The 12,155-nt window shown below is 54.3% G+C and overlaps 1 pseudogene across 1 annotated transcript in view; it reads right to left on the bottom strand.

The window, feature by feature from the left end:
• The window catches only part of LOC106596092 (heat shock 70 kDa protein 14-like), a 37,001-nt pseudogene that overhangs the window by 10,182 nt on the left and 14,664 nt on the right, over positions 1 to 12,155 (bottom strand). Inside the window, exons 7-8 of the transcript XR_006763575.1 lie at positions 7,383 to 7,538; positions 6,965 to 7,067 (exon numbers count right to left, since the gene is read on the bottom strand). The product of XR_006763575.1 is annotated as a heat shock 70 kDa protein 14-like (transcript). The remainder of the gene's footprint in view (positions 1 to 6,964; positions 7,068 to 7,382; positions 7,539 to 12,155) is intronic.

Here is a 12,155-nt window from a genome sequence, read left to right as displayed (position 1 = left end):
AGTGTTGGAGCGCGCCCCTGGCTATCTATCTGTAATGACGTCTCAGTGTTGGAGCGCGCCCCTGGCTATCTATCTGTAATGACGTCTCAGTGTTGGAGCGCCCCTGGCTATCTATCTGTAATGACGTCTCAGTGTTGGAGCGCGCCCCTGGCTATCTATCTGTAATGACGTCTCAGTGTTGGAGCGCCCCTGGCTATCTATCTGTAATGACGTCTCAGTGTTGGAGCGCGCCCCTGGCTATCTATCTGTAATGACGTCTCAGTGTTGGAGCGCGCCCCCTGGCTATCTATCTGTAATGACGTCTCAGTGTTGGAGCGCGCCCCTGGCTATCTATCTGTAATGACGTCTCAGTGTTGGAGCGCGCCCCTGGCTATCTATCTGTAATGACGTCTCAGTGTTGGAGCGCGCCCCTGGCTATCTATCTGTAATGACGTCTCAGTGTTGGAGCGCGCCCCTGGCTATCTATCTGTAATGACGTCTCAGTGTTGGAGCGCGCCCCTGGCTATCTATCTGTAATGACGTCTCAGTGTTGGAGCGCGCCCCTGGCTATCTATCTGTAATGATGTCTCAGTGTTGGAGCGCGCCCTGGCTATCTATCTGTAATGATGTCTCAGTGTTGGAGCGCGCCCCTGGCTATCTATCTGTAATGATGTCTCAGTGTTGGAGCGCGCCCCTGGCTATCTATCTGTAATGATGTCTCAGTGTTGGAGCGCGCCCCTGGCTATCTATCTGTAATGATGTCTCAGTGTTGGAGCGCGCCCCTGGCTATCTATCTGTAATGATGTCTCAGTGTTGGAGCGCGCCCCTGGCTATCTATCTGTAATGAGGTCTCAGTGTTGGAGCGCGCCCCTGGCTATCTATCTGTAATGACGTCTCAGTGTTGGAGCGCGCCCCTGGCTATCTATCTGTAATGATGTCTCAGTGTTGGAGCGCCCCTGGCTATCTATCTGTAATGATGTCTCAGTGTTGGAGCGCGCCCCTGGCTATCTATCTGTAATGACGTCTCAGTGTTGGAGCGCGCCCCTGGCTATCTATCTGTAATGACGTCTCAGTGTTGGAGCGCGCCCCTGGCTATCTATCTGTAATGACGTCTCAGTGTTGGAGCGCGCCCTGGCTATCTATCTGTAATGACGTCTCAGTGTTGGAGCGCGCCCCTGGCTATCTATCTGTAATGACGTCTCAGTGTTGGAGCGCCCCTGGCTATCTATCTGTAATGACGTCTCAGTGTTGGAGCGCGCCCCTGGCTATCTATCTGTAATGACGTCTCAGTGTTGGAGCGCGCCCTGGCTATCTATCTGTAATGACGTCTCAGTGTTGGAGCGCGCCCCTGGCTATCTATCTGTAATGACGTCTCAGTGTTGGAGCGCGCCCCTGGCTATCTATCTGTAATGACGTCTCAGTGTTGGAGCGCGCCCCTGGCTATCTATCTGTAATGACGTCTCAGTGTTGGAGCGCGCCCCTGGCTATCTATCTGTAAAGACCTCAGTGTTGGAGCGTGCCCCCAGTGAGATATACCTGCTGGAGCGCGTGCTACGGGTGGGTGTTGCTATGGTGACCAGTGAGATATACCTGCTGGAGCGCGTGCTGCTATGGTGACCAGTGAGCTGAGAAAGTATTTTCTAGGTAAAGCCCCACCTTATATGTTTACTTATAGATGACCTGGCGCCAGTGGAGGACAACAAGGTCAAGGTATTGGAGTGGCCATCACAAAGCCCTGACATAAATCCTGGATGAAAATAATCATGGCCTCCAAACCCTCAAGCTGCATACTGGACCCTATTCCAACTAAACTACTGAAAGAGCTGCTTCCTGTGCTTGGCCCTCCTATGTTGAACATAATAAACGGCTCTCTATCCACCGGATGTGTACCAAGCTCACTAAAAGTGGCAGTAATAAAGCCTCTCTTGAAAAAGCCAAACCTTGACCCAGAAAATATAAAAATCAAATTGGCCGATATCGAATCTTCCATTCCTCTCAAAAACAAATTTAAAAAGCTGTTGCGCAGCAACTCACTGCCTTCCTGAAGACAAACAATGTATACGAAACGCTTCAGTCTGGTTTTAGACCCCATCATAGCACTGAGACTGCACTCGTGAAGGTACATGACCTTTAATGGCGTCAGACCGAGGCTCTGCATCTGTCCTCGTGCTCCTAGACCTTAGTGCTGCTTTTGATACCATCGATCACCACATTCTTTTGGAGAGATTGGAAACCCAAATTGGTCTACACGGACAAGTTCTGGCCTGGTTTAGATCTTATCTGTCGGAAAGATATCAGTTTGTCTCTGTGGATGGTTTGTCCTCTGACAAATCAACTGTAAATTTCGGTGTTCCTCAAGGTTCCGTTTTAGGACCACTATTGTTTTCACTATATATTTTACCTCTTGGGGATGTCATTCGAAAACATAATGTTAAATTTCACTGCTATGCGGACGACACACAGCTGTACATTTCGATGAAACATGGTGAAGCCCCAAAATTGCCTTCCCTGGAAGCCTGTGTTTCAGACATAAAGAAGTGGATGGCTGCAAACTTTATACTTTTAAACTCGGACAAAACAGAGATGCTTGTTCTAGGTCCCAAGAAACAAAGAGATCTTCTGTTGAATCTGACAATCTGGATGGTTCTACAGTCGTCTCAAATAAAACTGTAAAGGACCTCGGCGTTACTCTGGACCCTGATCTCTCTTTTGAAGAACATATCAAGACTGTTTCAAGGACAGTTTTTTTCCATCTACGTAACATTGCAAAAATCTGAAACTTTGTCCAAAAATGATGCAGAAAAATTCATCCATGCTTTTGTCACTTCTAGGTTAGACTACTGCAATGCTCTACTTTCCGGCTACCCGGATAAAGCATTAAATAAACTTCAGTTAGTGCTAAACACGGCTGCTAGAATCTTGACTAGAACCAAAGAATTTGATCATATTACTCCAGTGCTAGCCTCTCAACACTGGCTTCCTGTTAAGGCAAGGGCTGATTTCAAGGTTTTACTGCTAACCTACAAAGCATTACATGGGCTTGCTCCTACCCATCTTTCCGATTTGGTCCTGCCGTACATACCTACACGTACACTACGGTCACAAGATGCAGGCCTCCTAATTGTCCCTAGAATTTCTAAGCAAACAGCTGGAGGCAGGGCTTTCTCCTATAGAGCTAAATTTTTAACCTTTAAGTCTTTACTGAAGACTCATCTCTTCAGTAGGTCATAATTGAGTGTACTCTGGCCCAGGAGTGTGAAGGTGAACGGAAAGGCACTCGAGCAACGAACCGCCCTTGCCTGGCCGGTTCCCCTCTCTCCACTGGGATTCTCTGCCTCTAACCCTTTTACAGGGGCTGAGTCACTGGCCTACTGGTGCTCTTCCATGCCGTCCCTAGGAGGGGTGCGTCACTTGAGTGGGTTGAGTCTGACGTGGTCTTCCTGTCTGGGTTGGCGCCCCCCCTTGGGTTGTGCCATGGCGGAGATCTTTGTGGGCTATACTCAGCCTTGTCTCAGGATGGTAAGTTGGTAGTTGAAGATATCCCTCTAGTGGTGTGGAGGCTGTGCTTCGGCAAAGTGGGTGGGGTTATATCCTGCCTGTTTGGCCCTGTCCGGGGGGTATCGTCGGACAGGGCCAGTGTCTCCCGACCCCTCCTGTCTCAGCCTCCAGTATTTATGCTGCAGTAGTTTGTGTGTCGGGGGGGCTAGGGTCAGTCTGTTACATCTGGAGTATTTCTCCTGTCTTATCTGGTGTCCTGTGTGAATTTAAGTACGCTCTCTCTAATTCTCTCTTTCTCTCTCTCGGAGGACCTGAGCCCTAGGACCATGCCTCAGGACTACCTGACATGATGACTCCTTCCTGTCCCCAGTCCACCTGGCCGTGCTGCTGCTCCAGTTCCAACTGTTCTGCCTGCGGCTATGGAACCCTGACCTGTTCACCGGACGTGCTACCTGTCCCAGACCTGCTGTTTTCAACTCTCTAGAGACAGCAGGAGCGGTAGAGATACTCTCAATGATCGGCTATGAAAAGCCAACTGACATTTACTCCTGAGGTGCTGACCTGTTGCACCCTCTACAACCACTGATTATTATTATTTGACCATGCTGGTCATTTATGAACATTTGAACATCTTGGCCATGTGCTGTTATAATCTCCACCCAGCACAGCCAGAAGAGGACTGGCCACCCGTCATAGCCTGGTTCCTCTCTAGGTTTCTTCCTAGGTTCTGGCCTTTCTAGGGAGTTTTTCCTAGCCACCGTGCTTCTACACCTGCATTGCTTGCTGTTTGGGGTTTTAGGCTGGGTTTCTGTACAGCACTTTGAGATATCAGCTGATGTAAGAAGGGCTATACAAATACATTTGATTGATTTCTGGGTTCCTGTAAGGATCCTGGCAACGCTGTTCTGCACAAGCTGCAGCCTGTGGATGCTTTAGGTAGGGTTAGGGTAGGTAGGGGTTAGGTAGGGTTAGGGGTAGGGGTTAGGTAGGGTAGGTAGGGTTAGGGTAGGTAGGGTAGGGGTAGGGTAGGTAGGGGTAGGGGTTAGGTAGGGTAGGTAGGGGTAGGGGTAGGTGTTAGGTAGGGTAGGGTTAGGGGTAGGTAGGGGTAGGGTAGGTAGGGGTAGGGTTAGGGGTAGGTAGGGGTAGGGGTTAGGTAGGGTAGGTAGGGTTAGGGTAGGTAGGGTAGGGTTAGGGGTAGGTAGGGGTAGGGTAGGTAGGGGTAGGGGTTAGGTAGGGTAGGTAGGGGGTAGGTAGGGGTAGGGGTTAGGTAGGGTAGGTAGGGGTAGGTAGGGGTAGGGTTAGCTGCAGCCTGAGGATGCTTTAGGTAGGGTAGGTAGGGTAGGGTTAGGGGTAGGTAGGGGTAGGGGTTAGGTAGGGTAGGGTTAGCTGCAGCCTGAGGATGCTTTAGGTAGGGTTAGGGTAGGTAGGGTAGGGTTAGGTAGGGGTTAGGTAGGGTAGGTAGGGGTAGGGTTAGCTGCAGCCTGAGGATGCTTTAGGTAGGGTTAGGGTAGGTAGGGTAGGGTTAGGTAGGGGTAGGGGTTAGGTAGGGTAGGGGTTAGGTAGGGTAGGTAGGGGTAGGGTTAGCTGCAGCCTGAGGATGCTTTAGGTAGGGTTAGGGTAGGTAGGGTAGGGTTAGGGGTAGGTAGGGGTAGGGTTAGCTGCAGCCTGAGGATGCTTTAGGTAGGGTTAGGGGTAGGTAGGTAGGGGTAGGGTAGGTAGGGGTAGGGTAGGTAGGGGTAGGGGTTAGGTAGGGTAGGTAGGGGTAGGGTAGGTAGGGGTAGGGTTAGCTGCAGCCTGTGGATGCTTTTTGAGGGGAGACCACCAAGGAGAGCATTGCAGTTGTCATGACGTTGGCCTGTGGGTAAGGTTTATGACCCCCCCCCCGCATAAATACCTTTCTCCCTTCCCCTCTCTGACCCAACTGAAGGACTGCTGAATAGCCTTTGTTAAACATAGAGAGTCTGGGAGCATCAAACAAATGGGGAAAGGAACCATATTTTGGTAATAAAACCAGTTGAAAATATGCTTTGGAACGTAATGAGTATGTATGTCAGTTCGGTTGTCATCTGAGACATTATGACTGATGACAGGACGACATAAACTGTACCTGAGAAAGTCTACACCCTCTAGTTATCAGAGTCACATGGAATTGTTATGCAATTTAAATGTTTGATATTGAAATTGTTTGTTAGGAGATTAAATGTAATTTTAGCTTCCAAATGAGAGAATTGGGTTTTCATAAGGAAAGTGCCCTGCTTGATCAGTGGCCCACCCCTGTGAAGAGACAGGGGTTATAAACGATGAAACACACCCTCCTCCCCTCGCCACTATATAAGACAATGACCAATGTTCTCCAGGAGTTCCACTACGTGAGGTCTGCAGCCTCTGCGTTACAAGGACACACACGTCAAGTACAGAACTGAGCCAACCTCGGCGTGAGCTTTGGTTGCGAATGGTATGAACTTTGAGCTTATTCACTACAGAAGTGATACTTCCTAGCCGTTGAGTTAGCAGCGGCCGCTGTAGACGTGGGCTAGGAAAGGACGGACGACGGATCCAGTCTAACAGACAGACGAAGATACTACCACGTATCCAATGTACCACCAGAGACATTCTTCCGAGGGCAGGGAGATCTGTTGGCCAACCCGGCCAGCATCTACGACCAACCTACCGAAGCGCAGCTCAGAGTAAATATTTATTGCATTTTCCTTTTCTAAATGGGCGGTAATTTAGAATGCATAAGATAATGTATTTACGACGGCAGAGCTGCTGTTTCTTTATTCCCAAGTCTTCCCGCTCTTTCATTCAAGCCCAACCCCCTTTCCTTTGTGTAACAAGCAGCCATGTCGGCTCCGTCCACCAGGGACGTTTTCTGTATGACATCATTTGCATTCTGTGTATATGTAATTCTGTGTGATTAGTTAGGCATTTAGTAAATAAATAATTAAACCCAATTTTGTATTGCTGATTCAACTTGTTAGCCAGGGTTCGTGAAGATAGCCAAGAATTTACAACTTTCATTATGAGACTGAAAATAAAACGAGGATTAATATTGACGGCTATCGATGTAAAATATTAAAGTCTTTAAGAGTTTATTCGGAAGATAACGGCTCTATAAAAAAACACTCTTCCGTGGTGCCCCGACTTTCTAGTTAATTACATTTACATGATTAGCGAATCAGGTGATATTAATTACAGAGAAAGGATTTTATAGAATAGCATGTTATATCACTTAATCACGACACAGTAATCTAGTGGGATGGTGACGCGGGAGGTGACCAGCCTCTCAGGTTGAGAGAAAACAGGACTGAGTCGGGTGATGTTTCTCAGGTGAAATAATGCATTTTTTTTGGCAGACATTTTATGTTGGTCGGAGAAAGCCAAACTAGCTAGCTATCAAGTTGACACTTCATCCCCCCCCCAAAATAAATCCAGAGCACCGTTGCCATGGCAACTCCCAACCCCATGTTAGGTAGGCTGAGGTTACCTTGTTGATGTCGCTAGTAGAGAGCCCAGTCGTCTCCAGCAGGCTTCTGATTGGTTGGACACTCTTGTTGAACAGGGAAGAACACAGTAGCTCAAAACGGGCCCTGAGAAAAGAAACACAGCGTGACTTTCCTGTGGCGGTGTACGAAGAGGGGGATGGTGAGGGGAACAGCGGTCTAAGGCCCTGCATCGCAGCACTACAGGCGTCACTACAGACCCGGGTTCCATTCAGGGCTGTATCACAACCGGCCGTGATCGGAAGTCCCATTGGGCGGCGCATAATTGGCCCAGAGTCGTTCGGGGGGGAGGCAGTCATTGTAAATAATAATTTGTTCTTAACCGACTTGCCTATTTAAATAAATAAATAAATACACATTGTGGTGGATAAGAGAGCAGAGGTTTGTGGGTAGTGTAGTCACCTGGAGATGTTGCAGTCGAAGTCCATGCCGTCGTGTAGAGAGTCAACAAAGCAGTTAGCAGAACCCAGCGAGGAGAGAGAATGTTTGGCCACGTCTGCTCCGTTCATCAGCTTCAACATGGCCCTCGCGTTTCCGCTAACATCCTGTTTACACCACCTGCAGACAGACAGACACCGATGGGATGTAGGGGAATACCCGCTCCCATGGCTAACAGGCCGAGTGGAGGGGGGGAATACCCGCTCCCATGGCTAACAGGCCGAGTGGAGGGGGGGAATACCCTCTCCCATGGCTAACAGGCCGAGTGGAGGGGGAATACCCTCTCCCATGGCTAACAGGCCGAGTGGAGGGGGGGGGGGAATACCCTCTCCATGGCTAACAGGTGAGTGGAGGGGGGGGGGAATACCCTCTCCCATGGCTAACAGGCCGAGTGGAGGGGGGGGAATACCCTCTCCCATGGCTAACAGGCGGAGTGGAGGGGGGGAATACCCTCTCCCATGGCTAACAGGCCCAGTGGAGGGGGGGAATACCCTCTCCCATGGCTAACAGGCCGAGTGGAGGGGGAGGGAATACCCTCTCCCATGGCTAACAGGCCGAGTGGAGGGGGGAATACCCTCTCCCATGGCTAACAGGCCGAGTGGAGGGGGGAATACCCTCTCCCATGGCTAACAGGCCGAGTGGAGGGGGGAATACCCTCTCCCATGGCTAACAGGCCGAGTGGAGGGGGGGGGAATACCCTCTCCCATGGCTAACAGGCCGAGTGGAGGGGGGAATACCCTCTCCCATGGCTAACAGGCCGAGTGGAGGGGGGAATACCCTCTCCCATGGCTAACAGGCCGAGTGGAGGGGGGAATACCCTCTCCCATGGCTAACAGGCCGAGTGGAGGGGGGGAATACCCTCTCCCATGGCTAACAGGCCGAGTGGAGGGGGGGATACCCTCTCCCATGGCTAACAGGCCGAGTGGAGGGGGGAATACCCTCTCCCATGGCTAACAGGCCGAGTGGAGGGGGGGGAATACCCTCTCCCATGGCTAACAGGCCGAGTGGAGGGGGGAATACCCTCTCCCATGGCTAACAGGCCGAGTGGAGGGGGGGAATACCCTCTCCCATGGCTAACAGGCCGAGTGGAGGGGGGAATACCCTCTCCATGGCTAACAGGCCGAGTGGAGGGGGGAATACCCTCTCCCATGGCTAACAGGCCGAGTGGAGGGGGGGAATACCCTCTCCCATGGCTAACAGGCCGAGTGGAGGGGGGGAATACCCTCTCCCATGGCTAACAGGCCGAGTGGAGGGGGGAATACCCTCTCCCATGGCTAACAGGCCGAGTGGAGGGGGGGAATACCCTCTCCCATGGCTAACAGGCCGAGTGGAGGGGGGGAATACCCTCTCCCATGGCTAACAGGCCGAGTGGAGGGGGGGAATACCCTCTCCCATGGCTAACAGGCCGAGTGGAGGGGGGAATACCCTCTCCCATGGCTAACAGGCCGAGTGGAGGGGGGAATACCCTCTCCCATGGCTAACAGGCCGAGTGGAGGGGGGGAATACCCTCTCCCATGGCTAACAGGCCGAGTGGAGGGGGGAATACCCTCTCCCATGGCTAACAGGCCGAGTGGAGGGGGGGAATACCCTCTCCCATGGCTAACAGGCCGAGTGGAGGGGGGAATACCCTCTCCCATGGCTAACAGGCCGAGTGGAGGGGGGAATACCCTCTCCCATGGCTAACAGGCCGAGTGGAGGGGGGGAATACCCTCTCCATGGCTAACAGGCCGAGTGGAGGGGGGAATACCCTCTCCCATGGCTAACAGGCTGAGTGGAGGGGGGGGAATACCCTCTCCATGGCTAACAGGCCGAGTGGAGGGGGGGAATACCCTCTCCCATGGCTAACAGGCCGAGTGGAGGGGGGGGAATACCCTCTCCCATGGCTAACAGGCCGAGTGGAGGGGGGAATACCCTCTCCCATGGCTAACAGGCTGAGTGGAGGGGGGGGAATACCCTCTCCCATGGCTAACAGGCCGAGTGGAGGGGGGGAATACCCTCTCCCATGGCTAACAGGCCGAGTGGAGGGGGGGAATACCCTCTCCCATGGCTAACAGGCCGAGTGGAGGGGGGGGAATACCCTCTCCCATGGCTAACAGGCTGAGTGGAGGGGGGGAATACCCTCTCCCATGGCTAACAGGCCGAGTGGAGGGGGGGGAATACCCTCTCCCATGGCTAACAGGCCGAGTGGAGGGGGGGGAATACCCTCTCCCATGGCTAACAGGCCGAGTGGAGGGGGGAATACCCTCTCCATGGCTAACAGGCTGAGTGGAGGGGGGGGGAATACCCTCTCCCATGGCTAACAGGCCGAGTGGAGGGGGGGAATACCCTCTCCCATGGCTAACAGGCCGAGTGGAGGGGGGAATACCCTCTCCCATGGCTAACAGGCCGAGTGGAGGGGGGGGAATACCCTCTCCCATGGCTAACAGGCCGAGTGGAGGGGGGGAATACCCTCTCCCATGGCTAACAGGCCGAGTGGAGGGGGGGAATACCCTCTCCCATGGCTAACAGGCCGAGTGGAGGGGGGGGAATACCCTCTCCCATGGCTAACAGGCCGAGTGGAGGGGGGGAATACCCTCTCCCATGGCTAACAGGCCGAGTGGAGGGGGGGGAATACCCTCTCCCATGGCTAACAGGCCGAGTGGAGGGGGGGGAATACCCTCTCCCATGGCTAACAGGCCGAGTGGAGGGGGGGGAATACCCTCTCCCATGGCTAACAGGCCGAGTGGAGGGGGGGGGAATACCCTCTCCCATGGCTAACAGGCCGAGTGGAGGGGGGGAATACCCTCTCCCATGGCTAACAGGCCGAGTGGAGGGGGGGAATACCCTCTCCCATGGCTAACAGGCCGAGTGGAGGGGGGAATACCCTCTCCCATGGCTAACAGGCCGAGTGGAGGGGGGGGAATACCCTCTCCCATGGCTAACAGGCCGAGTGGAGGGGGGGAATACCCTCTCCCATGGCTAACAGGCCGAGTGGAGGGGGGGGGAATACCCTCTCCCATGGCTAACAGGCCGAGTGGAGGGGGGGGAATACCCTCTCCCATGGCTAACAGGCCGAGTGGAGGGGGGGGAATACCCTCTCCCATGGCTAACAGGCCGAGTGGAGGGGGGGAATACCCTCTCCCATGGCTAACAGGCCGAGTGGAGGGGGGGAATACCCTCTCCCATGGCTAACAGGCCGAGTGGAGGGGGGAATACCCTCTCCCATGGCTAACAGGCCGAGTGGAGGGGGGGGGAATACCCTCTCCCATGGCTAACAGGCCGAGTGGAGGGGGGGAATACCCTCTCCCATGGCTAACAGGCCGAGTGGAGGGGGGGAATACCCTCTCCCATGGCTAACAGGCCGAGTGGAGGGGGGAATACCCTCTCCCATGGCTAACAGGCCGAGTGGAGGGGGGGAATACCCTCTCCCATGGCTAACAGGCCGAGTGGAGGGGGGGAATACCCTCCCATGGCTAACAGGCCGAGTGGAGGGGGGGAATACCCTCTCCCATGGCTAACAGGCCGAGTGGAGGGGGGGGAATACCCTCTCCCATGGCTAACAGGCCGAGTGGAGGGGGGGAATACCCTCTCCCATGGCTAACAGGCCGAGTGGAGGGGGGGAATACCCTCTCCCATGGCTAACAGGCCGAGTGGAGGGGGGGGAATACCCTCTCCCATGGCTAACAGGCCGAGTGGAGGGGGGGAATACCCTCTCCCATGGCTAACAGGCCGAGTGGAGGGGGGAATACCCTCTCCCATGGCTAACAGGCCGAGTGGAGGGGGGGAATACCCTCTCCCATGGCTAACAGGCTGAGTGGAGGGGGGGGAATACCCTCTCCCATGGCTAACAGGCCGAGTGGAGGGGGGGAATACCCTCTCCCATGGCTAACAGGCTGAGTGGAGGGGGGGGGAATACCCTCTCCCATGGCTAACAGGCCGAGTGGAGGGGGGGGAATACCCTCTCCCATGGCTAACAGGCCGAGTGGAGGGGGGGAATACCCTCTCCCATGGCTAACAGGCCGAGTGGAGGGGGGAATACCCTCTCCCATGGCTAACAGGCCGAGTGGAGGGGGGGGAATACCCTCTCCCATGGCTAACAGGCCGAGTGGAGGGGGGGAATACCCTCTCCCATGGCTAACAGGCCGAGTGGAGGGGGGGAATACCCTCTCCCATGGCTAACAGGCTGAGTGGAGGGGGGGGAATACCCTCTCCCATGGCTAACAGGCCGAGTGGAGGGGGGGGAATACCCTCTCCCATGGCTAACAGGCCGAGTGGAGGGGGGAATACCCTCTCCCATGGCTAACAGGCCGAGTGGAGGGGGGGAATACCCTCTCCCATGGCTAACAGGCCGAGTGGAGGGGGGGAATACCCTCTCCCATGGCTAACAGGCCGAGTGGAGGGGGGGAATACCCTCTCCCATGGCTAACAGGCCGAGTGGAGGGGGGGGGAATACCCTCTCCCATGGCTAACAGGCCGAGTGGAGGGGGGGAATACCCTCTCCCATGGCTAACAGGCCGAGTGGAGGGGGGGAATACCCTCTCCCATGGCTAACAGGCCGAGTGGAGGGGGGGAATACCCTCTCCCATGGCTAACAGGCCGAGTGGAGGGGGGGAATACCCTCTCCCATGGCTAACAGGCCGAGTGGAGGGGGGGAATACCCTCTCCCATGGCTAACAGGCCGAGTGGAGGGGGGAATACCCTCTCCCATGGCTAACAGGCCGAGTGGAGGGGGGAATACCCTCTCCCATGGCTAACAGG

Source organism: Salmo salar, unplaced genomic scaffold (genome assembly GCF_905237065.1).
Source record: "Salmo salar unplaced genomic scaffold, Ssal_v3.1, whole genome shotgun sequence".
In the NCBI taxonomy this organism is placed as follows: Eukaryota; Metazoa; Chordata; class Actinopteri; order Salmoniformes; family Salmonidae; genus Salmo; species Salmo salar.
Note: the sequence above shows the minus strand (reverse complement) of the source record. Positions and strands in the feature narration are given on the sequence as shown.